Source organism: Rhipicephalus microplus, chromosome 4, assembly GCF_043290135.1.
Source record: "Rhipicephalus microplus isolate Deutch F79 chromosome 4, USDA_Rmic, whole genome shotgun sequence".
Lineage (NCBI taxonomy): Eukaryota > Metazoa > Arthropoda > Arachnida > Ixodida > Ixodidae > Rhipicephalus > Rhipicephalus microplus.
Genome location: NC_134703.1, coordinates 126,511,320 through 126,535,703, shown reverse-complemented (window position 1 = coordinate 126,535,703; position 24,384 = coordinate 126,511,320). Strand labels below are relative to the sequence as shown.

The window sequence follows — 24,384 nt, the reverse complement described above, 5'->3', positions numbered from 1 at the left end:
TGCATGTACCAGAAGTAGACACATTAAAACCTTGCATATGACAGTAACCGCTTTTCTTCACTCAAGCAGAGAATTGACGGCGTATATGATCCGGTGATGAGCTTGTAATCATGGTGATTCCTCTACAGACATCCGTGAGAAATAACCACAAATGCCAAATATCCGGGAATTGCCTTCTCCAGCGGTCTAAATCGAATGCAGACAATATTCGAAACCTAATTTCGAGGACATGACAAACCCGCTTCGGCGCAGTTCCGTGTGCGTATGACCTCGCATGTATGATGAATTCACGGCTTCACTTGCAGTGGTCTAGTTATTATGAGCATCGAACGCAGTGCGTACGCAACATGCAAGTAATGTAAGAAGGAAATGCGCGCCCCTTGCAAAGTATGTCGCAATTTTTAAAGGCTATTCAGAAGCTGCATACTACAGAAGATGTTCATAATTCAGAACGTCCATTGACCAAGGTTTCTATTTACCCCAGATATCTGTAAAAAAAAAATTGGCCCCGTGTCTGCATGTTACACCGCAAATGTCGTCGAAAGACGATAGTCTTGCGTCTGTGAACATAACGTTTATTTGATGTTCTGCGCAAGAAAATCGGTGAATGGTATTCTGAAGGCGCTGCGTTAGAGTGCCTCGAGTGTGCAGCGGAGGTGAACGAGCGCATCAAGTCACGTCATACGTGAGACATGAGCGCTATCTGGTAGTTATCCTGGAAAAAGGGGCGCGCGGTCGTGCGCGCCAGTCTCTGAGGTGATAAGGTGCAGAACGCAAGGCGACGGGTAGGTGCCACCACCGTGTCGTCTTAGCAAAGCGTTGGAAACACCGTTTCGTGCAAGCGTTGCATGGCCAGCGCAGCGTTATGAAGGCTACGATCCTTAAAATTACTTACGTATGCCTTTTCTAGAAAGAATACACATACATAATATTGACGTATTGTTATGGTGCCTCAGATATGCACAATAATTGCTTTTTAATTGACAATAGCACAAGAATGAACGCTGTACCTTGAGCAATATTGGTGGGTGTTGCGGATGGGGTCGGCGGTTTGCAGTATCGTTTGGTCACTTTAATGTAGTTTAGGGTACCGTTAAGGATGGACAAACAGACAAATGTACAGACAGACAGACCAAAATTTTTGCGTCGGAGATCCCCAAGAAAGGCTACCGTCTTTAAAAAGGGGCAGCGGAAGTTCCACTTATCACTTGATCATATAAGGAAAGGCTGGTGTAACATCATATAATGTTTCAAGTGGGGGCGTGCGAATATTCGCAAATTTCGAATAACTGATCAGAAACCATTCTATTCTGTTCAGTACTTGAATCTAAGGCGGGCATATTCAATGTGTGCAATATATTTACAAATTCTTTTGTAATAATAAAGACCGACAAGAAAAACCCAAAGGATCAACACGTTGGAATAGCGAAGGATAATTGTTTCTTGTAATAGCTAGTAAATTGACATGATGCATGTGGTTGATGCTCTTATAGGACTATCGAAGCTTTACTCATCACCGGATAAAAAAGCATTTTCGCTTTTTAACTCCGATGTCACCAATGTGAATGTGTGCTGAATGCACTATCATCATTCTGAGATTCAATCTGTTCATTTATGAAACATTGTCGAACGTTTAGGTCTTAGAGTAATTTAAAACTGGTGATGAAATACCAACTCCAATACTCCTACTATGTTCATAATGCACTTGGAAAGTGTCTGGAGAGTTCTAGTCTTTCTTGCATACAAGCTCGACAGTACATAATTGTGGTATCTTTGGTCGGTGAAAAGTTAGGGTGATGTCACTGTGTTCAGTGAAAATTTTCGAATATTCGTTTGAAGAAAAAGTTTTAAAATTCTCGGCTTGTCTTCTAAATGTTTGCCTAGCTTTTCGAAAACTATTCGAACAGTATACGATTCGGTATGATTACTATTCTAATCGGTTCCAAATATAACTGTTCGAACACCCCTGGTTTTGAGGCACATATGACTTGACATAAATTGATAGATCTGAGCGGTTTATGCTCCTCTGCTTCAAAGAAAACAGGAAGGGGGTTGTTCCTAATGCGTTCGCTATAGTGAAACACATGAACAGTCTCATAATATCGATACAAACCATCTCAATAGATTCGAAACATGCGTATGCTATTGGAAACACACATTCCTTTGTTGTCGTTTTTTGTTGTTGTTATTGATACGTGCGTAATTCACACACAAATTTCATTGTTGACCTGAAAAAAAAAGAGAGAAGACTGCTAACGAAAAACTGAAAATAAAATAAAAGAAAATGTGTGCCTGAAATATGTAGTTGTATAATAAATTCTCTCCAGAGTCCAGACGCACTTCTGCAACGTAGGTAAGTTAGCGTGATCGAAGAAACCGGCTGCTCATCAAACTGCTTCGAAGTTGAAGCCAGATGAGAGATCTATATACACCAAGTTAAACAGAGGTACGATCAAATAGTATCCTTCTGTGTATAACATTGATATCGCAATTGAACCAGTGAGCGCTTTTTTTTTAAATCTGGTATGAGCGTTATAGTGTAGTTCTTTTCGTTTAAGCATAACTATCCAACACGGAGTCTTGAACTGTTTTGTGGAATTCATTAAGGCGACAAGGAATATTTTCTCGCACTCAATGGTTAACCACTGTGCATTGTTTCATAGAACGCCTTGCTTATAATATTTGGAATAAACACGTGCCGCATGCAATTTGGGCCCAGCACCGCGCTCACAGATATTTTGTTCACGATTACTTGAAATGTAGTTTTGAGCAGGAGGAGGTTTGTGAAGCCAGTGCCTACAGTAGAATATAATTTACAAATAATATAAACATACAAACAAGACATTAGTCGCGACCACTAATGAACAAGAAGCAATTATAATATCTGCGTAAAGTAATTAGTTTAATTAGTGAAGTGAGTACACTTGAAACATTTACGTGACCTAATAGCCAGCATCAAATATCGTAATTGGGGTAATCGTACATAAAAATTCTTAACTATCACATGAAATAGCAACAGCTTCTGGCTCATAATAGTTAAATTAGGTTAGTGAAACGAATGACTACGCACATCTGAGAGAGAGAGAACACAAGGAAAAAGGCAGGGAGGTTGAAACAGGGCTGAGCCCCGGTAGGCTACCATGCACTGGGGAAGGGGAGGGGGGAAGGAACGTTATAGAGGAGGAGAGAAAAGTTCACTGACTGGGCCGACGCGTAAGAGTATTACAATCACAAACGATGAAACAGGCCGGTGTCTTTGAGAAAATGCAACAGTGCTTTCGTTGCCTTTCGGAAATTGCATGGGCAGTGCCATGGTCCCAATACTTTCTCGACAGTGAAACCACTTCTGTCCAGTTGATTTAAAACACTGCGCAGGTGAAGCCTCTCGTTTGTGTATGCCGGGCAGTAACATAAGATGTGTTCAATAGTCTCATCAACGGCGCGGTCGTTGCACTCCGCGCTGTCGGCTATCCTTATCTTAAGTGAGTAGGCATTGGTGAAGGCTACGCCCAGATGCAGACGGCACAGCACTGCACCTTCCTCCCTAGAAAGACCAGAGGGTAGCCGCAGTCGTAGAGATGGATCGAGAGAATATAGTCAATGATGTGCGAACTGTCATGACTGCCACTTCTGGAGTGTCATGTCCTGCACCAGCTTACTTGGGTATCTAGCCGAGTCAATCCTAGATAAAGGTACGGACACAGGGTTTGTTTGCACGTGTGCAGTTCTGGCTGCTTCATCGGCGAGGTCGTTGCCGGAGATACCGAAATGACTTCGTATCCACTGGAACACAACTTTGTGTCCTTGTTTGGTCGCATAGTGCAGCATTTCTCTGATCTCCCATACCAGTTGTTCGTACGACCCACGACGAAGTGCCTACGAAAGACATTGTAGAGCCGCCTTGGAGTTACAGAATACTGCCCATCGATTAGCCGGTTGTTCCTTGATATAATCGATGGCACCTCGCAGGGCAATAATTTCCGAACCAGTCGATATGCTCACGTGACAAAGTTTGTAAGTGATGTTGATTTGCGCGATGGAATGACGGTGGCGCCGGTAAAGCTAGTCTTGGTGGTAGATCCATCCGTGTATACGTGGATTCTGTCAGCGTAGAAAGTGTGCAAACAGTCCAGAGTCGCTTGCTTCAAAGCCAAGGCAGAAAGGACTTTTCTATTTCTTATTCCTGGGACGGAAAGGCGCACGTCGGGTTGTCGTAGGCTCCACAAGGCGGACGGTGAACACGCCAAGGGTATAAAACCTGATGGTAGCAAAACGCGGTGGGAGCTGACGACCTTAGAGAACGACGCCTGCGGTCGTTGTTCTGGTAGAAATGTCAAATTGTTCGATATCATCCGTGAAATGTGCCGAATATGTGCTTTCTGCACGTCAGTTGTGACGTAGGTCGTAACCAGATGATCCCGAGCCAATATAACTGTTCCAGCGGTTGAGGTGGTTCGTGGTAGGCCGAGACAAACGCGTAGTGCCTGTGCTTGCACGCTCTGAAGTGCTCGAATGTTTGTCTTGCAAGTTTTAGTAAGCAGAGGAGAACTCTAGCGCAGTACACCAATAAAAAGTGCTTGGTAAAGCTGTAGCATGGAACTCAATGATGGACCCCATATTTTTGCAGCGATGACTTTCAGGACGTGGGTAATAGATACCAGTTTCGTTTTCAAGCTAGTCACGTGAGGGCTCCAGGAGAGGTCGCGGTCAACAATGACACCTAGAAAACGACGGCTACGCTTGTAAGAGATGGGCTGGCCATTAATGCTTATCGGGTAACTTGTCATCGCCTTGCGCGTGAAGGCCACCAGTGCACATTTTTCTGTTGAGATTGTTAGGCCTTGCGTGCGAAGATAGTCAGACGCTTGGGACGCTGCCCTCTGTATCCTTGCTCGAACTTGTAGGCGTGTCAATGCAGATGGCCAGACACAGATGCCATCAGCGTATATTGAAACACTGACTGTTTTCGGGAGAGCTTCCGCCAGGCTAAGCAAGGCAAGATTGAAAAGAACTGGGCTTAAAACACCACCTTGCGGGACGCGGCACGTGCAGTGGTCTGAGGTCGGGCCATCTTCAGTATATACAAAAAAGGATCTTCGTGTCAGGTAGCTTCGGATCTATCGAAACATTCGCCTTCCCAGTTAATTAACAGCAGTGTGACTAGTATAGCTTGATGCGAAACGTTGTCATATGCACCTTTCACATCAAGAAAGAGCGCAAGTGCTAGTCGTTTCCTAAATTTCTGCTGTTCTACTGATGACACCAAATCGATGACGTTGTCAATGGATGAACGGCCTCGTCAAAATCCCGCCATGGAGTCGGGGTAAATGTTGTGCCATTCAAGGTACCATTCCGGGCGTGTGAGAATGATGCGCTCCATGAGTTTCCCAACGCAGCTGGCGAGAGCTATACAGGCTGGTATGATGTCAGCACCAGAGGGGATATCCCTGCTTTTAGAAGAGGCACAAGACGGCTCCGTTTCCATTCTTGAGGTACGATGCCATCTTCCCATGACCGATTAAAAAAAATTAGCAGTTGATGTCTAGCTGCTTGGCCTAAGCGACGCAGAGCCGTATACGTTATCCCATAGGGCCCTGGTGAAGAAGAACGCCTACACAATGTCAGTGCAGCTTCTAGCTCTTCCATAGAAATTGGAGCACCGGGGATATCGCGTAAAAGCACATCGGATAATAGGACTATCCCGCCGGTGATGTTCGCGCAAAAATCCTCTGCAACGTCAATTTCACGGCGGTTGAGACGAAGTGCGAGAGCCTTGGAGGGATGACGTTGCATGGCGCCTGTGCGAAGACTCTGTAGAGTTCTCCACACATGAGATAACGTCTGAGCTTTATTGATGTCACAACGACCATATTATTGCGAGTACAACAATGCGGAAATGCACCAGCTACCCTAAGTACCTCATTTTGTATACTAAACATATGTAATGTTTCTGTAAATTTCGTACCAATAAATTCTGATTCAGGGAGTGATTTGCGCTCCACTCGTCACGTCCTGTACAATGCAGATTCAAGCGCTTGTTGACCTGATGGTGCAATCTGTTACAAGTCAATCAAAGAAGGCTTGCTAGGAGCACTCGTGCACCTTCCGTAAATCATCGTTTTTTAGATCATTTGAAATAATTCCGTTATGCAGCTATATATCAATGTCAGTAAACTACAGATTCATGCAGTTTTTTTTTTATCACAGCCGGTTTTTCTTCACGACACTTATTGCGTTGAATGCAGCCTACAATAACATTTTTTTTAATGAACATGGTGAAGGTCAATTTATGGAACACTCGTTTTTAATAGATGCAGCAATATTATAGGTCAACGGCATAAGTCAGGAAAGGGATAGGGGAGGTTATATTTGTAATACGGGCGCAGTAATGGATACTTTTCGGAAACCTGAGTGCTGGGCAATAAAAAAAAAAACGTCTGCCACTTATGGGAGCTAAATCCACGTCTTCAGCATTTTCGTGCGGCTCACTACACCACAATAACGCGGAGACGGCGGCTGCTCCCCGTATTTTCGAGAATTTGTGTAGATATTGTCACGTGCTACAAAACGTCCCCAACTTGGAAGGCCTGGGCCAGCGCAGACACGCGCGCAAGACTGGCAAGATGGTTGTCCAAACAACAACAACAACTAGCGAGAGCGCGTTCTGTCCCAGGACATCTTCCATTCCAGTGGGTTAGTTGCTCGCACTTGCCCTACCTCTTAGGCAAGGGGCACTATGCGAGGTCCAACCCGGAAAGTGTTAAAGGGACACTAAATACGACTACTAAGTCAAAGTTGATTGCTTAAGCAGTGGTCCATAAACCTCGTAGTGTTACTTTTGTGCCACGGAAGTGCTTATTTTGAAATAAAGTCACGTTTCAGTGGTCCGCATCGGGTTAGCGCACTTCAAATTACCCGCCTGAAGCGGAACGCCTCACGCCGCTGTTGCCATGCGCTACGTTGCCTGACTTTACTGCGTGGCCGTCGGGACTAGTAGACGCAGAACGAAAGTAGTGGGAGCCACAGCAGCAACAACGTACCATTGAACAATTTTGTGCCATGGCCTCCGAGATGGCAGACGGTGGTTCTTTTTTCCATGAATCAAACAGATACGAACAAGCAGCATTTTATTACGTGTCTAGACGCACGGGATGTTCTTTATTTAGTGCAGATAGTTCAATTACTAGTGATTAATTGTAGGCGCTATCTCTCACGTCATCAGGATCATTTTGCGAATGTCCTACGCGTAGCGCATGTGTTCCCGTGCATTTGTCTTAATCTCTCGGTAAGCAAGGCACTGCTCTTGATAATATTGTTGTTTTAGACATTGTCTAGCCGTTGAACTTTCCCTCTGATGTAAATTATTATTTGACTTCAGTGTCCCTTCAACAGGGCTGTTTGTGGTTATAGCTACGAGGCTAAAGCACTCCTTCCTGATCGCGTTACTTTGTTTTGTTGCTTCTCTCTTCTAGTTCAGTCGTTTTTTTTTTTTTTTTTGCGCGGTGAAGGTCATTATACTGCGCGATGCGTCCGGGGACGCTTCTTTTCTGCGCCCGCCTTGCTTTTCAAGTGTAAGAGGGCGGAACGATGCAGTGCTTCCAGCGATGCAGTGCTTGATGCGTATTCAGGAGCCGCGCGCTGGTACGTCTGAAGTATATACCCTTGAGGTGGCCCTTGAGGTTGCTTCCTGTATATTTTCATCTATTTTTCTCTTTATCTATTTATTTCTCCATTCATCGTCTCCGTATCTCTTTCTTGTTTCTGTCTTCTCTTCCTTTCCCTGCATTTTTCTTTCTTTCTATGCTATGCTTTGTCCTCTCCCCTCCTTCTTTTTTCCTCCTCACCTCTACTTCCGTTTCCCATTCCCTTGCTATACTACTATAATCTATGATCTGCTAGCGGGCCTAGGAGAGTGGTAATAACAGTCGCTTTCATATAGTGGGTACGCTGCTTTGAATTCCACCTCGCAAAAAAAAATATTTTTTTTTCGCTAGAGAAATATTTTTTTTCTCCTCCTCACTATCTCTTTCTTTCTCTCTGTACTCGTTTTCTCGCTCATCGGAGCTATTGCTTTGCACGCGGGACAAATCGGCTCACGTGTTTTGCGAGCGGATGAGGACGAAGAGAACGCGTGCCAGTACATCATTATGATATTTTTCTGTTTACAACTAACAACGCATCGAAAAGCTTGACCGTTCAACAGTAGCAAAAGAAAATGACTCTCCGAGTATCCGAGCCCCGAACTGCTGCGTACTAATTCACACAATGCAGTCCATGCAAGCATGCACAGAAAGTCATCAGGACGTTAATAAACTGCATGCATGCGAGCTACCGCGTCTTACATCAAATAAAGCATTCAAAAGAGAGAGAGAGAGAGAGAGAGAGAGAGAGAGAGAGAGAGAGAGAGAGAGAGAGAGAGAGAGAGAGAGAGAGAGAGAGAGAGAGAGAGATGGCGGAAAAGCAGGCTGAGCTGCTCAGACGGAGACGTGGTTTAGTCCACGTTGGAGGGAAAGAAGAGCTAGGAGACAAGAAAAAAAAAGTTAAACAGGACGCCGAGTATGTTGATGCACCCATAGGCGCATATGAAGCCACATTCACTCACTGGACGCGCAAGCTTCTAATTAGCACTTATATAGGTATATGCTCAGATAAACCTATCATGTTCCTTGAATCTTGGATAAAGTTACCTGTCACAGGCTGCACCGCATCAATCCCTGGGAACCTCTTCAAGCTATTCTTTCGCAGCTTTTAGCCCACGGGTCTGGCGAGGAGATCGTTTTCCTGCAAATAGAGTAGTACTACTGGTACAATGAGTGCGTGAGTATTACGCAGAGCTCGAACACGAATTGCAGAAATTGAAGAATATGGCCCACTGCTTTATCACCCGAAAGAAATACGCGAATTGTTCGAGGGTATTGTTTCTTTGTTAGACACAGCCCCACTAAATTCTGCAGACAAGTAAACTATTAAACGCATAGGTCACATCATTTGTTGTCTTTAACCATAGTGTAGTAACTATACACCACATAGTTGGTACTGTATACACCGAAAAACAAGTACTGCCATCTGGTATTTCGTTGGTTTAATTTTTGTTGGAATTCATTTCCCATACATAAGATGTAAACAGTTACAAGACCGAATCGTTCAACCCAAACTCTACTTTCAGCCATCATTTAAGGTACTTTTGAGATAATATCTCGATTCCAATTGGGCGTGGTGAAACAGTAAATAATAGGTGCTTGCACATTTTCTCTGTTTCTGTCTTGAAAACGAGCACTTTAATTAGGACGTCGTACGGTACTGCGAGCTCGCACAGTGCTGAAGGAATTGTAAGTCTGAAGAAAGTGTAAACAATTTTGCACGGTCAGTTATAGTTATCTGCCATGTAAAGTACTGCCAGAATAAAACAGGACAATTTGGGGCTAAGTAACGCACATACTTTTGTTTCCGTTTTTGCAATATATTCAGTCCTTGCAATATCACCGAAGTTTCGGCTGAAACACGTGAATTAAAGCCAACTTTATTTTTACAGGCCAGATTTGTTGCAACATGACGTGGTTATTTCGAGCGATTGGGTATACCAGTCATTAGAGTTAAAATAAAACAATGTCGCATTTCAATCCGTGAGTGCTTTACACACTAGTAGTTTAAGTTTCACTGCACACACTATTAGTACATGTGAACACTGCATCGTGACATTTCAAAAGTATTACGCTGTGTGAGAAACGATGATAAAATGCAACTAAAGCTGAAATTAAAGTATATATATAGGCTCATTTTAGTGCGTGTATAAAAATGAACTAGTTTCAATACGAGAATTTTCTCCGAATATGCACACTGACTGTAAGCGTTTTGTCGTGCTTTAATTTTTTATTGCAAATACTTTGCAACATCCTTTCCACTTTAGCTGTTAGCATCTGGAGTAATTATAATTTTTAGGATGCATAGCTCAGTTGTTTATTATTGAGTGGCATCATTGGGATTGTTATGGGGACACCAGTATTGGGTTGGGTGTGGTACTACGATGCAGAGTGGTTTCTGCATGCTGACAAACATACCGCGTTCCATGGGTATATAAATTAAATATGCTTTCTCCGTTAAAATCAAACTTTAGTTTCTAAGTGAGCAACAGAAAAGGGTGGAGAAAAACCTCCAGGCGGATGTGATACACGCCGATGAGTCACAGCGAAAGCTGGTATAGAGGGGCCTTTGTGGAACCTGCTATGAACTCTCTCGGGGCAATCATAGAGTTTCGTAGCTGTTACCCGGTGAGAAAACTGGCTCTGCAGCGCTCTTGCATGGTAATTCTGGTGATTGTGAGTTTCAGGCTGGTATCACTCACAAAGAGCCCGAATATATAAGACGAAGTATGTCAACAGACGTGTAGATAAATATAAACGCGTGTACATGTATGCACGTGCACATTGTTTACGCTTAACGTCTTAAGACATACTGTGCTCATTAATAAACTATAACCGAGTATTGGTAGGAGTAGCACTGAGTAAAAATGAAAAAAATGGGCTAACAATATTGTAAAGTAAATCAACATTATACTCAACGTCCACAAAATAATGTATTCAGAAGAATTATAGAACTCAGAGAGAATAATGCATGATGCCAAAAAAGAAGGGGACTTATAACTGAGTGAGTGAAATAAGTTTATTAGATTCATAATAGACGCGAGTTACCTCAGCGTCACCTGGCTGGACCCACTAGGGGACGGTCAGGTTTAAAGCCCTCGCACGGGCCTTCTGGACGGCCAGATTTGAGAGGTGAGGTCCTGGGCCTTAATCGCCTTGCTCATTTTCTTTTGTTGGAAAGGGGGACCGGCAAACGCAAAGCCCCATAGGACATGCTCAAAGTCCGCATGACCGCCACAGAAGAGGAAATCCGGGCTTCAGAATCGTTCGGGGTATATTGTGTGCAGTTTTGAAAAATATTGTTGATAAATTGTAAACAAAACATGAGGTTGTTACACTTTGTTTCATAGGAACTAGAACCAGAAGCCAAGAAAGCCATAAAAAACAGTAGGGCATGTTAATTGTAGTTATAATAATTTAAAAGTGGAGAAAATAAAGTTGAAGAAAACGTACCCTACCGCTGTAAGGGACCGAATCTGCGACCGTCGAATAGTACGGCCGATGCTCAACCAACTTAGCTCCGAGTTGCACCGGTCGCGGTAGCTTAGGAGCAGTTTCAAGCCGACGCAAAGCTAAACCCTGGGACACAGGCTGTTTGGTTCCCACGTTTTGGTAGATGTTTAATGCAAAATCGTCCATTTACCCACGTTAAGGGGCATTTTAAATGGTTCCACTTGGTGAAATTCGATTTGGAGTCCACCACTATAAGGCGTGCCTCAAGATTGCGTCGTGTTCTTGCGTTCAGAATCCTAGAAATTACTAATTATGTTTAGCTGCTGTCTTTCAAAAAAAAAAAACGTCTAGGTTCGCGGAAAGGCTGAGTTCCCATGCTCTATGAGCGAGTGTTGAATCCCAAATAGACAAAAAGCGTGGATTCTAATGTCCAAGTGTGACATAGGTAGGCGTATACTTGTCCTCGGTACACTCGGCCACCTCAAGGGTATATACTGCAGACGTACCAGCGCGCGGCTCCTGAATACGCATCAAGCACTGCATCGCTGCAAGCACTGCATCGTTCCGCCCTCTTACACTTGAAAAGCAAGGCGGGCGGAGAAAAGAAGCGTCCCCGGACGCATCGCGCAGTATATACGAAATCGAGCGAAATGCACCCGATGGATGGGTCGCCTAGTTTTCTTTGCGTGCGCACGCAAATCCATTAGGTGTATGGCCCCTCTCATTTCTTAAGGTTGGATCCCATCGCGTGTGTGTGTACCCCTAAATCACGCGCAAAAGCTCTAAACCATTATGCATGGCCTGCAAAGCGCGTTTCGCCCCGTCATCGGTGTGTGTAAAGATTGCCGGTCGCCGCCACGCGACGCGCCTCTCTAAGCACGCTTCCGTAAAAATCCATTATGACGTGGCTTGTGCGTGTATATGCAAAAAAAAAGTGTGCCCGAACAAAAGGCTTTTTTTTAATTCCTTTTTGAACGAATCGTGGGACATTTCTTCAAACAGCGATCACAGTGTGCACGCTTGAACGGTGTCTTGAAGAGCGCACCTCGTGGTGGCGCTCTTCAAAGCGAGCACGGGAAGAGAGAAGGAAAAGGCAAAAACCAACCAGGCACGACGCAGCATGCAATACCTTAATGGTTTTCTGCGAGCTTCTTATTGATATAGGGCCCAAATAGAGATGGGATGAAAATACACGTCCTTCGACCTGTTTAAAATCATAAGCATCGCCTCTCCCACGTCTTTTTCTTTAATACGAAGTGGAGGACGCTGTGCCGCAAGATCCTGCGTGTACAAATAGACGAAGAAAAGAAAGTTTGGCACGACGGCAGCCTTTTTATGCATCAGTGAGTCTCTATGAACTGAGAGATATAGCAACCGATCAGCAGAGATTCTGCGAAAAGCAAGAATAATGGCCCCCAACCACAGTGTGTAAATGCTATGTAACAAATGTGCCTTCAACACAAAGCTTAACTTTGCAGAGTAATACTCCAAAACGACAAAAAAAGTACGTACATTGCAGTATATAGCGTCTCGATACAGTAAGAACAGAGGCCAACTAATGTTGACAAAAAATCAACAAAGATCTAACTTCGTAATGTTCAAAACGTGGCATCGATTATTCCGCGATGTTTTATTGGGCACTTGCCAACTATTTCAGCCTTCTTTTCTTTGAAAAAAAAAAACCTTTGAAAAGAAAAGCTCGTAAAATGCCACGTTAGTGTTTGAGCAATGTAGCAGTCAATCAGTGCTTGCAAAAGTAATTTTGTTATTTTTTGTTGAATACATAACGACGAAAGAAAGGCGCTCATACTAACTATCAACTATCATCACCAAGACATGAAAGCACGAAATCTACGTTCGAGTAAAATCATCTTAAAGTTAAGCAAAACGGAGAGCGAGGGAGTTGATGGTACATTTACGCCGTGATGTACCAAGACCTTGTTCTGCCTGTGTAATTTTCGAGCTACCACCCGCTTGTTCGCCTCACTCAATAAACCTCTTCACACCTGGTGAAGGTGCTGAGAATCCACACCGCCCGCACCCTGGAACTGCGAAACCAGCGCACTGACAGCGACCTTGCAAACCGACGTTACCCGACAGGCTCCGCCTCTCGCGGCGCAGCCGTCTGTCATGGCCCTCTTCACCAGTCGTCGAGGCTCCCTGATATCTGCGGCATGGAAGATCAAGACGTTGCGGACTGGCTGTCATCTTATACAAAAACGTTAGTGGACCCAACAGATAGAATGACGCTGCCAAGTTTAGCGCTGTCAGCTTTTACCTGGCTAATCTGGCGAAGATATGGTATACGAAGCACAAATTCGAATCCAATAACTCATCCGCTTTCAAGCAGGTAATACCGTCCGTTTTCGGTCGCCATGCCGTGCGGAAGTTGCGTGCCGAACAAAAGGCCTGCATATAAGGGCACAAGAACCAAGCGAAACATGTACCGCCTAAAAAGAGGACATGCTCGATCTCTGCAGGCGCATCGAAGCATCAATGAGCGAAAGTGTCAAGATTGAGCACATTATGAAGGGTGTCGATGGCAACGTTTTTCAAATGCTCCTTGCACCGACATGGTGTCCGAGATGGTAACTCTGTGTAACAGCTACAAGACGAATTGTGAAGGCAAGGTGCTCTCACCCGACGTTCATAGCAACCAACCGATAGCAGCACTGGACGTCATGCCTGACCATTCAAGCCTTCTCGCACAAATGAAAGACTGTACTTGTGGAGGTCCCGCGTCAGATTTCTGTCCCGTCGTTTGCTCAGCGCCCAGAGCTCCCGCAGAAGCAGCAGCAACTGGAACCACCGATCAGTGGCGTTAACTTTTTTAAAGATGACAGTCTTTCTTGTGGGGCCTTCGACGCTAAAATTTCGGTCTATCTATCTATCTCTTTGTCTGTTTGTCTACCCTCAGCGTCCTAACTGTACTCGAAAAGGCACCAGACGATACCCCAAACGGCTGACCCCTTCCACAGCGCCCACCAATATTGCTCAAGATTCAGCGTCCATACTTGTGCGATTGTCAATTAAAAAGCAATTATTGCGCATATTCGAGGCACCATAACAACACGTCAATATTCTGTATGTGTATCTTTTAATAGAAAAGGCATATATAAATAATTCTAAGGACCCTAGCGTTTACGTCACGCTAACTATTCAACGCTTGCACGAAAAGGCAAGTGTTTCCAACGATTTGCCAAGACGACATGGTGGTGGCACCTATACCCGTCGCCTTGCGTTCCACACCTTATCACCTCCGAGACGAACGCGCAGGGCGCGCGCCCTTCGTTTTCCAAGGTCCGCGTCAGCCGGGGCGAGCGAAAAGGGGGGGGGGGGGAAACCACGTCAGCCGGGGCGAAAAAAAAAACGCGTCTGCCGGGGCGAATGCAAAAAAAAAACAAAGAAAAAAAGCCCGCGCTTAATGCAAAAGAAAACAAAGAACTGCCAGATAGCGCTCATGTCTCACGTGTGAAGTGACTTGATGCGCTCGTTCGCCTCCGCTGCACGCTCGAGACACTCTAATGCAGCGCCTCCGATATACCATTCACCGATTTTCTTGCGCGGAACATCAAATAAACGTTCTGTTCGCTCTCTCCAGACGCTCTCTCTATCGTCTTTCGACGACATTTGCAGTGTAACATGCAGATACGGGGCCATTTTTTTTTTTGGCAAAGTCGCTGGGACGCTTAAAATAAGTCACCAATTTTAGACAAAAGCCGCTAAGCGATGATGATAATAATTTTTCTGGGTCTATAGTTTATGACATGATGACGCACGTAACGTTAATATTTTTATTTAAACAACATTTTAAATCAATTTATGTCGTGGCGAATGAAGTTGGACTGCACTGCCACCTCTCGGCTGCACCACTGAGAACCGGTGAGCGCCACAAGCAGCCTGATCCGGTATGCTTTCGCCTCATTTATTGAAGGTCATTCCAAGCTGTTCTCACAGTTTCCTAATTGTTATGCGTTTTAGAACACTGCACCTGAACTTTGGAAAGTCTCCAAAAAAGTGTCTAAAACGCCCCTGGGTGTTACACATATATACTGCTGCTGATACTGCTACTACTACTACTACTACTACTACGACTACCACTACTACTAATGCAACAACGTACTACTACTACTACTACTACTACTACTACTACTACTGCTATTGCTACTACTACTTTTTTTTAAAATCATATATACCCTAAAGGCCATTCGGGCATACATAGAAAGGGGGTGGGTAAGTTATACAATAAATTTGCAAGTCAGAACGTTGTCACTGTATAATGCAAATGGTCAAGTAAAATGCAGTTCCACAGAGAAACATGCAACAGAGAAAAAAAATGGTGACATGAATAAGAACGCCATAAAACGAACACGGCTATAGAGCGAAAAAATATAAAAATATATTAAAATGCCATGAAACTAAGGAAATGCATTCACAATGAAAAAAGAGTGAAAATAAATACATACATGCGCACACAAACACGCATAAGTAGGTAAGTCATATCTCCAAGAAAATATTCAACTGGTTCACAAAAGCGGCATGATCAATTATTGACGCTATGTTTTTCAGCAGTGTTTTCCAGTAATGTATGGCGTGAAGTAATGGTGAGTGTTGTTATATATTTGTGCGTGCAAATAAAGGCTGTATTTTCAATTGCTGATCAATACGTTTGGAAATATTATGAGGGGTGTTTATGTGGGCTTCACGAAAGCAGGATTTACTATGATGAAATGTATGAAAATGGGACAACAATGACTACGGTCTGGGCTTTTCAAGAGGGGGTAATGAAAGTGAGTGTTTAATATGTGATGCTGTAGTTGCAATAATACTGTCTGGTGATAAATCTTGCCGCTTTATTTTGCATTCATTCTACTTGATCGATCAGATATGATTGATGGGGGTTCAATATGAGGGATGCATATTGTATCTTTGAACAGACAAGTGCTTTGTAAGCTAGCATTTTAGTGGTAGAGTTAGCCATGTACATGTTTCCAAGTGTTTTTGACGCCTTACTAGTTTATGATATCTATGTGCGCATTCCAAGATAGGTAAGATAATAATTGAATTCCACAATATTTAAACTATCACTAATACTAGTAGTAGTATTGCTGATAATACTACAACGACAACTTCTACCACCACCACCACCACCACCACCACTACTACTACTGCTACTACTACTACTACTACTACTACTACTACTACTACTACTAATACTAATACTAATACTACTTACTACTACTACTACTAGTACTGCTGATACTACTACTAGTACTTCTATACCACCACCTCTACTACTACTACTACACTACTGTTACTACTATAGATGAACTGCTACTGTTACTATTACTGCTATTTATACTATTAGTACTGCTATTACGCTTACTACTACTACTACTACTACTACTACTACTACTACTACTACTACTACTACTACTACTACTACTACTACTACTACTATTTTCCTAGCCTCTACCCACAGCGTCCACCCCTTACCTTTTTTGTTGCCTTTAAATAAAGCAAAACTCGGCTAAGGCGTCGCTGGCTGTTTCACCACTTATATAAGGACCACTTATCCACTTACCTAGACGGCTGGAAGGTGAAAGTCGTCTGCTTATTCTTCTTCGTCGACTGTGTTGACTCTATACACCCAGTCAACTTTAGGCACTGAGTTCCATCTTTCCTATCTCTCCTATCCCCTCGATATGTCGTCGATCTCTGGCTTACCACCTCACGCCTCTTCTCTCTCCCTACACCTTTACTCCTACCCTTTTAATCCCTCCTTACCCCCATTCATTGTGAGCTACTGTTGAGGTGTCGCTCGCTGAAGCAGATAGTTACGGGGCTCACTTTTCTCTTCCTTTCTCTCTTAGAACCACTTTGGGGGGACTCGCTCGCTGAATTCCGTGCCGACCGGTTGTGCCCTCGCGATCTCCGACGTCAGCGTAGCTCTGGCCGACTGGGCTCGCCCTACGTCATCTCCTGACGCCGACCTCCTACGACAGTGTAGCTATGACCGACTGGACTTGCTCTACGTTACCTCCTGACGCCGACACGAGCTTTCGCAAGTGGTGCCCCGTCCTCGGACTCCTATTACCGTGTTTCCATCTTTCCTATCCCCTCGATATGTCGTCGCTCTCTGGCTTACCACCTCACGCCTCTTTCTCTCTCTCTACACCTTTATTTCTATCCTTTTAATCCCTCCTCACCCACATCCCATGTGAGCTACTGTTGAAGTGTCGCTCGCTGGAGCAGACAGTTATGGGGCTCACTTTTCCTTTCTCTCTTAAAACCACTTTGAGTTTTGTTTTTTTGGCAGTTAGCCTAATGAGAGCATTGGAAGCTTCCTTCACCTCGCGTGGCTTTGCAGTGCCTGCGGGATGATCTCGTATTTAACCAAGAGACGATGTAATGTGATAAAGTCATTATGTGATGGTACGCTAGGTGATGTCATAGTTACACCATGATGATGTCCCAAAATATGGTGGCCCACCACGTCATTACGTTATAGGGTGGCAAATTTATTGTTGATGACTTTTCGCGTCATTCATGTTGACGCAGTGACATTGACGTTGTCCACACTGGTGATCGCTTTTCCCACTTCTTGAGGCATCAGAGGCGTTCGTCTTATGGAAGATGAAGATACGTGCTCGTACAACCACCCTGAGGATACAACCGGACTCCGAGCCACACCGGGGAATCGCTAATTACGATGGCGCTAGTAGCACAATTCACCTTAAAAAAAGGTTCTGTAAAATCGAACATGGTCTTTTCTCGGACAAAAGAAAGAGAAGAACCTTGTCGTACGTCAACGAAGATATATAGAAACGCATGACTCTGTATTTTAAAGTCATTTTACAAACATCGCTAAAACAGAAAGAAACCCGAGTCCAAATCAAGTTTTATCGGCAGGACCAAACGAGAGCAGTCCCGAAATTCTAAAGCCGGAAGGCAAACAAAAGAAATCTCTTCTGTAAAAAGAGAAAACAAAACCGCGGGATCAAAAGTGCTAAAAAGAGGAAGCATCGCTTGTATAAGGTGATCAAGTACACAAAAACAGAAAACAACGGCGTAGCGCGTGGAAGTACTCCCGGTTATCTTACAGTCGCACCCAGCTTTCACCAAGCCGTGTTTGCATGCTCTTTATTATTCGACATCCGTGTCCTCAAAAGAAAAAAGAAAAAAGAAAAGCAAATAGGCAAACGAAGCAGGCGTGACATTTACTTCTCTCGCTTTAATTGAAAGCAAGCAAAACGGTCGACCTTTTGCTCAATTTCATTGCCGTTTGCTTGCTTTTATCGGGTCACGCACTTAGCCTCCTAGCTACCGAGTCGTTCTCGTTCACCGAGTGTAGCGGTGACACGGGACTCGGCTGCCAAAAATTAAAAAGTCCTTTACTCTTGAGGCATCATCAGGCACTAAACAGTCTCCGCAGACCCATCTTTCTCTTTTTTTTTATTTTTACTAACTTGTTTCGCATTCAGTGTTAGAACTTCTTTTTTTCCACCATTCTATGATGTGTTAGTTTCTGTTTCATTTTTACTTTGGTTTTTTTCATCCCACAGCCCTAGGGACCGCTCTGTGCTTCACGTCCCATCTACACCCTATACAGGAGTCGGTTGCTCCTGCCGGTTTGCTCATCGGATCGCTTCCACTCACTGCTTTTCTGTCTTTATCGTTTTTTTTTTTTTTACACTACGCCCCGTGTAAGGCCTTATTTGTTTCTTCGACATTCATTCGGTAGAATAAAAATAACAAACGAGAAAAGAAGACGTGTCAGGGATTAAAAATCACGCAAGAAGAGCGAGCACACTCTTTATTTTTTTTTTTGCTTTTCTCATACCCAAGACTTTTGCTTAAAATTTGGCTTCCTTTTTTTTATACATAGTTCCCTCATTTCATTTCGCTTTGCTGGATCTTTGAAGGGGTTCGCCTTCGCATGCTCGCGTTTTCATCTCTGATACAAAAGAAGGAGAGCGCCTACGCAAGGACGCAATGCTAGCAAGCGTACAGCCCTTGCGAAGCTTTGATTTACCTTCGCTTTCATAATTTTATTTTTTTTCCGTCCTCCTACCCTTCTTCTTATCTGTGTATCGCTACTTTTCTCTCGCTGACTTCAGCAATTTCTTGTTCGCCTTTACTTATTTCCATTCGTCTCGTCCGCCTTTTCGCCCCCTTTTAAGTAATGCCGTCAAGCGGTCCCCTCCAATACAGCCTTATAGATGTATGCACACAGGACAGTGTTTATATATTACTTCGCGCTTTCTATAAGGCGGCGTGGGTGTAGCGATTGGGAGAGGAGGATAAAGTCGAAGAGCAGGGGAGGACGTATTACAAAAAGCGGCAGTGAACTAAGCGCCAAAGCGAAAAGAAAAAAGGCATGACTAGAGAAAGAGGGGCACGTCCACGTTTATAGTTTAGAAACTTGCGTTCGCTTTTCTCCTGGCAATCATTACTTTCTTGTATCCCTCCTTGGTTGCACTGTCCGTCATTTCTGGCCCTTACCTTTTGTTTTTGTTAATTGTTGTCCAAGCTGTATGTGTAGTTTTTTTTTTTTTTTTTTGCGTAGCAGTGACGGGTGTGTCGTTTCCTTTGCCCCTTGTGAGCTTTGTCCTTGCCGCGCCAGCGCGACCCCCGCGAGTGTCGCATTCAGGAGTTCAAAAGGAGTGAGTGGGTACAGCGCTGTATCAGCGAGCCGCGACGAAAGAAGAAAGGTCAGGCCTCTTATAAGATGAGATCGAATGATAGAGGCACAAAAAAAATGTTCGTGGGAGGTGTTTCGCGAGGGGTGAGGAGGAGGGGAGAATTCGCAGGGCCAGAGGTGCAACCAAGAGAAAGAGAACAAAATTGGATAGGAGGAAAGAAAGAAGGAAAGAAAGAGAGAAAGAAAGACGGAAAGAAAGAAAGAAAGAAAGAAAGAACGAAAGAAAGAAAGAACGAAAGAAAGAAAGAAAGAAAGAAAGAAGGAAAGAAAGAAAGAAAGAAAGAAAGAAAGAAAGAAAGAAAGAAAGAAAGAAAGAAAGAAAGAAAGAAAGAAAGAAAGAAAGAAAGAAAGAAAGAAAGAAAGAAAGAAAGAAAGAAATGCACGGGAATGCTAGACAATACTGTCGGGGCCATTTTGTGTTTCTCCTCTTTTTAATGCAATATACTCAGTTATATCTTGTTTCCTTTCTCATTTGTCTTTTGCTGCAGCATTTGCTGTTTTTCTTTTCTGTTTTATTTTTTTTCACCTATCTATCATTGCTCATCGTCGTTGCTTCCACCCTTCCCTGTTCTTCGTCGACGTATCAACCTGAAAGATCAATAGGCAGACAGAAAGTACTTTTTTTCTATGATTAATTATTTATATGTATTTTTTTCGCTTGCCTGACGAAAATAAAAAACACCGTTAAAAGAACTTTCTATTCCAGCGTTGCTGCGTCACCGGGCTCGCACCCTCCATATCCGGAATCCAGTCGGTTATCGGTGTGCACAACGCTTTCGCAGAGGAATCTACAGTACTTCCGGCGATCTGGTTTTCTTCGCCGTCGGCGGACTTTTCTGGTCTTATTATTCATATTTTTCTTTCAGTTCAGTGTCTTGGTTTCTTTCTTTCATAATGATCATTACGATAAGCGGTGTCTGCCGATTAGTTTGCACGTTAAAGAACCCCAGGTGGTCAAAATTTCCGGAGCCCTCCACTACGGCGTCTCTAATAATCAAATGGTGGTTTTGGGACGTTAAACACCACAAATCAATCAATCAATCAATCGATTAGTTTGCTGCTTTACTGGCACAAACCACGCTATTTGTTTAATTCTTTTTCATTCCTTTATAACTGTACTTGTAGTAACAGACAATATGGTGACATAATTAAGCACAAAAATCTCCGTACATAATTTTATTATTATTATTATTATTATTATTATTATTATTATTATTATTATTATTACACCATCAGTTTATGAAGTTTGTATTGAGCAGCATGCGAAATTTTTTTGTTCCTCGATATACACTTAAACAACGAAAGTATCACCACTGGTATATAACTTGTATATAATTGCGCAGAATCATAAAGGTCGCGAGCACAGATAGTCTTAATGTTCTCCATGCAGCGAGTTGGAAAAGGAGTCAAGTTTTTTTTGTTTTGTTTTTTTTTGTTGGGGGGGGATCTCTGTAAACCCTTAAATATAATGGGGGCCACAATTTATATATTGCATTCTTAAAAAAAACGTCCCAGCTTTGCCGCAAAGGCGACGCAATGAACGCGATGGCAACAAATTAGAAGTTCACGCGCAGTATGGCAAGCAGATCGAAACGTACCCCACGTGCCCCGCCGTGGTGGTCTAGTGGCTAAGGTGCCCGGCTGCTGACCCGCAGGTCGCGGGATAAAATCCCGGCTGCGGCGGCTAAATTTTCCATGAAGGCGAAAATGCTGTAGGCCCGTGTTCTCAGATTTGGGTGCACGTTAAAGAACCCCAGGCGGTCAAAAGTTCCGGAGCCCTTCACTACGGCATCTCTCATAATCATATAGTGGTTTTGAGACGTTAAAGCCCACGCATCTCTCTATCTACATCCCGTTTCTCACGCACAAATAACGCACTAAACGTACTCACAGGTAGAGAAGAACGCGAATAAGAGCCTCAGTTGTTACTCCGCTGTGTCGGAAAAGCACGCTCTTTTCGCAAACGGAGACTGTGCAACAATTAGAGTGACCTTTGTGCGCACAGTAACTACAACAGAATCGTTCCCGTGAAAGCCAAAGGCCAGCCAAGACGTACGATCCTCCCCGCCTCGAGGTAAGTGCACGCGAGTGAGCGTCCACTCCCTCCTCTCTGCAGGGCAAAGAAAGACCCGGTTTCAAATCTTCCCACCGCCTCAAAAATGGCGTCATGCCATACCAACTAGCCCAAGCTGCCACACTTCTAAGGCTTTCTAAACTCGAGCGAGTGACCTTGCGTCAAGTTCAGTCTTGTGCGTTTTTATGTCCAGCTCACATTGCTCCTTTTTACCCCGGCCTTTTCTCCCCCGAATGTACAGTCGTCAGCAACCTTAACACGAATGCTCGCAGCGTGTCCTGAAACAGTTTGATTGGCCCCAGTGCCCTGTAGCTATGACGTTTGTCGCCACGATGTTACCCATGCGTGCGTACATACTATTCATGCACACAAGGCATTATTTCGGCAACATGATCCAGTACTTCGCGGATGGCATCAAGGTAGTCGAGATCACTCGTCAGAGCGTTCCTGTTAAGCTTGCTTATGACTCTGCACTCTGCGGAGCCCCTAGAGCTGATTTACACCACATATACATTGGCTATGCTCCCCAGCCACCTTTACAATGGCAACTCAACTGCGTGGAGCGATGAGAGATCACGTTGTTCCGCTTGGAATGGCTACACAAAAGCTGCTGGTGGGATGGGCCTTAAGAGTCCCTGAGAACCACGAGACTATGAAGGTCAACTTACACGACAGCAAGCCAGCCAATCAACAGGCTGTCATTACAGGCTAAAACAATATGTTCTCGCGACCACCACTCATCCCGGAAGATCGGCCACGACATATATGGCTTTCCGTTAAAAAAAAAGAGCAGCGCTAATAGAAAGTTTCAGTGCGACAAAGTTAATTGCTCGATCATCAGGATGCAGCTCGAAGCTTTTAGAAGACATCCGTACTTGGTGCCACACTCGTTTGACATGTCCTTCAAGCCAGCGGGAAAATTCGACAGCCTCTAAAGCCAAAGGAGGGAACGGCCTCGCCCCTGGGAAAGTGTATTATCAAACACGAACGCGCAGACTGTCTCACGTGACAAGTACGAGGCCAGCGCAGAGAGCCTACCAAGCCCGCGAGACAAGAGTTTCCCAATCCCCCCGTGTTTGCAGTGCATGCGACTTGGAAAAGCGGTCGGCGAATCTCTTGCAGGCACGCAAACTTGTCTCCATATGCGAATACATCGAGCCTTCGGGTGATGGCGATGAGCACCGGAAGAGACTGCCTCTTTCACGCACGTGCACCGACAGTTGAAGGCTGGAGAGGGTGGAGAGATATAAGAGAGAGAGCGCGAGAAGAAGGCGTCTAGCGAAGCGGCCGATACCGGAGGCGATGCCACTACTGCTCGCGTGCGCACGCTGTCAGCTGGTCTCAGATGACAACCAATGTCAGACTCCAGGGACGACGTCATGATGGATGGCAGCTCGCGTCCCACCGAACGACACTGATAACGCATTTGCATGCGATGTGGAACGCAAGCGGGGGAGCCTGCATTAAGCTATACGCCGCGGCCTGCTCCTCGTGAAGCTGCTTCTCGTAGATAGACTTCCACGTAGGCTTTTCCTTCGGTTCATAGCCGTCTAGCCGAGACAAGTCGCTGCAGCTATTGCTCCGAGGACCTGTGAAGCCACGTGCTCAGAGCAGTATTAAACGTCAGCGGCGCACGCATTTTTTATTATTTTCCGTTTCTTCATAGCACGTCAGGTTTGCTTGCTATGCTATTTTGCTGAACCCTGTCATCCACATCTTGTGCGTCGAAAAAGAAATATATTTTAAATGACGGCAGAACTGACAGCTGAGCGAGTTTGGTAATGATATTAACCAGACGCATGAACAACGCCAGGACGACGGAATGGACAGATGCTTGAATACTCTGTTTCTTCCTCTTTTGCATGCTCTCGAGCATCCAGTATCAATTACTAAATGACTCCCCACAGTAGGTCGTTTTGTGGCTGAGTTTCACCAATAAACCGGCTGAGAAGACTGGCAAAACATCACACGTAAAGCGCAAATAGAAAGGTGGGTGTCACAAACGAGCGCTTGAACCACATTCAAAAGCACTTCAAGTAGTGGCTCCGATCGGACGCGCACCGCGACGCAAAGCGACAGCAGTGGTCCCTTCCCCAAAGCACATCCATTAAAATTCTTTTCCCTCCGCAGAAGACGCCGCCGAGACAGCATATGGCTGCCGTGTTAAATGCGAAAAAATTATAGAGATCATCGTGGCTACCATGGGCTCGTCCACCGCCGAAGACGAATGTGCGAGAATTAGCACGCCCTTTACCCAAGCATTCGCTGTGATATGAGCAAATGAGTCATGTCACATGCAGTCTCGCGAACCCAGGCGCCACCCAAAATAAGCATGCGGTGATATATAGTAATGGAGCAGTCAGTGAAGGAATAAGTTGTGATGTTGAAGTAAGTGTGGTTTGGTATGCCAAATAAGACATGCTGCTTTATGATGTACTGTTATCAGTCGGTCTTGGGGCCTTAAAAGAAACTCCAAGAGATGACTCCTTGCGAGTAGAGAAGAAGTGTTTTGT

The 24,384-nt window shown here is 44.4% G+C and overlaps 1 long non-coding RNA gene across 4 annotated transcripts in view; it reads right to left on the bottom strand.

Moving 5' to 3' along the window:
• Positions 1–24,384, bottom strand: part of LOC142814598 (uncharacterized) — a 496,656-nt gene that overhangs the window by 76,353 nt on the left and 395,919 nt on the right. For all 4 annotated transcript variants that reach the window (XR_012894961.1, XR_012894962.1, XR_012894959.1 and 1 more), the window contains exon 4: positions 8,688–8,781. This is a non-coding gene — a long non-coding RNA (uncharacterized LOC142814598). The remainder of the gene's footprint in view (positions 1–8,687; positions 8,782–24,384) is intronic.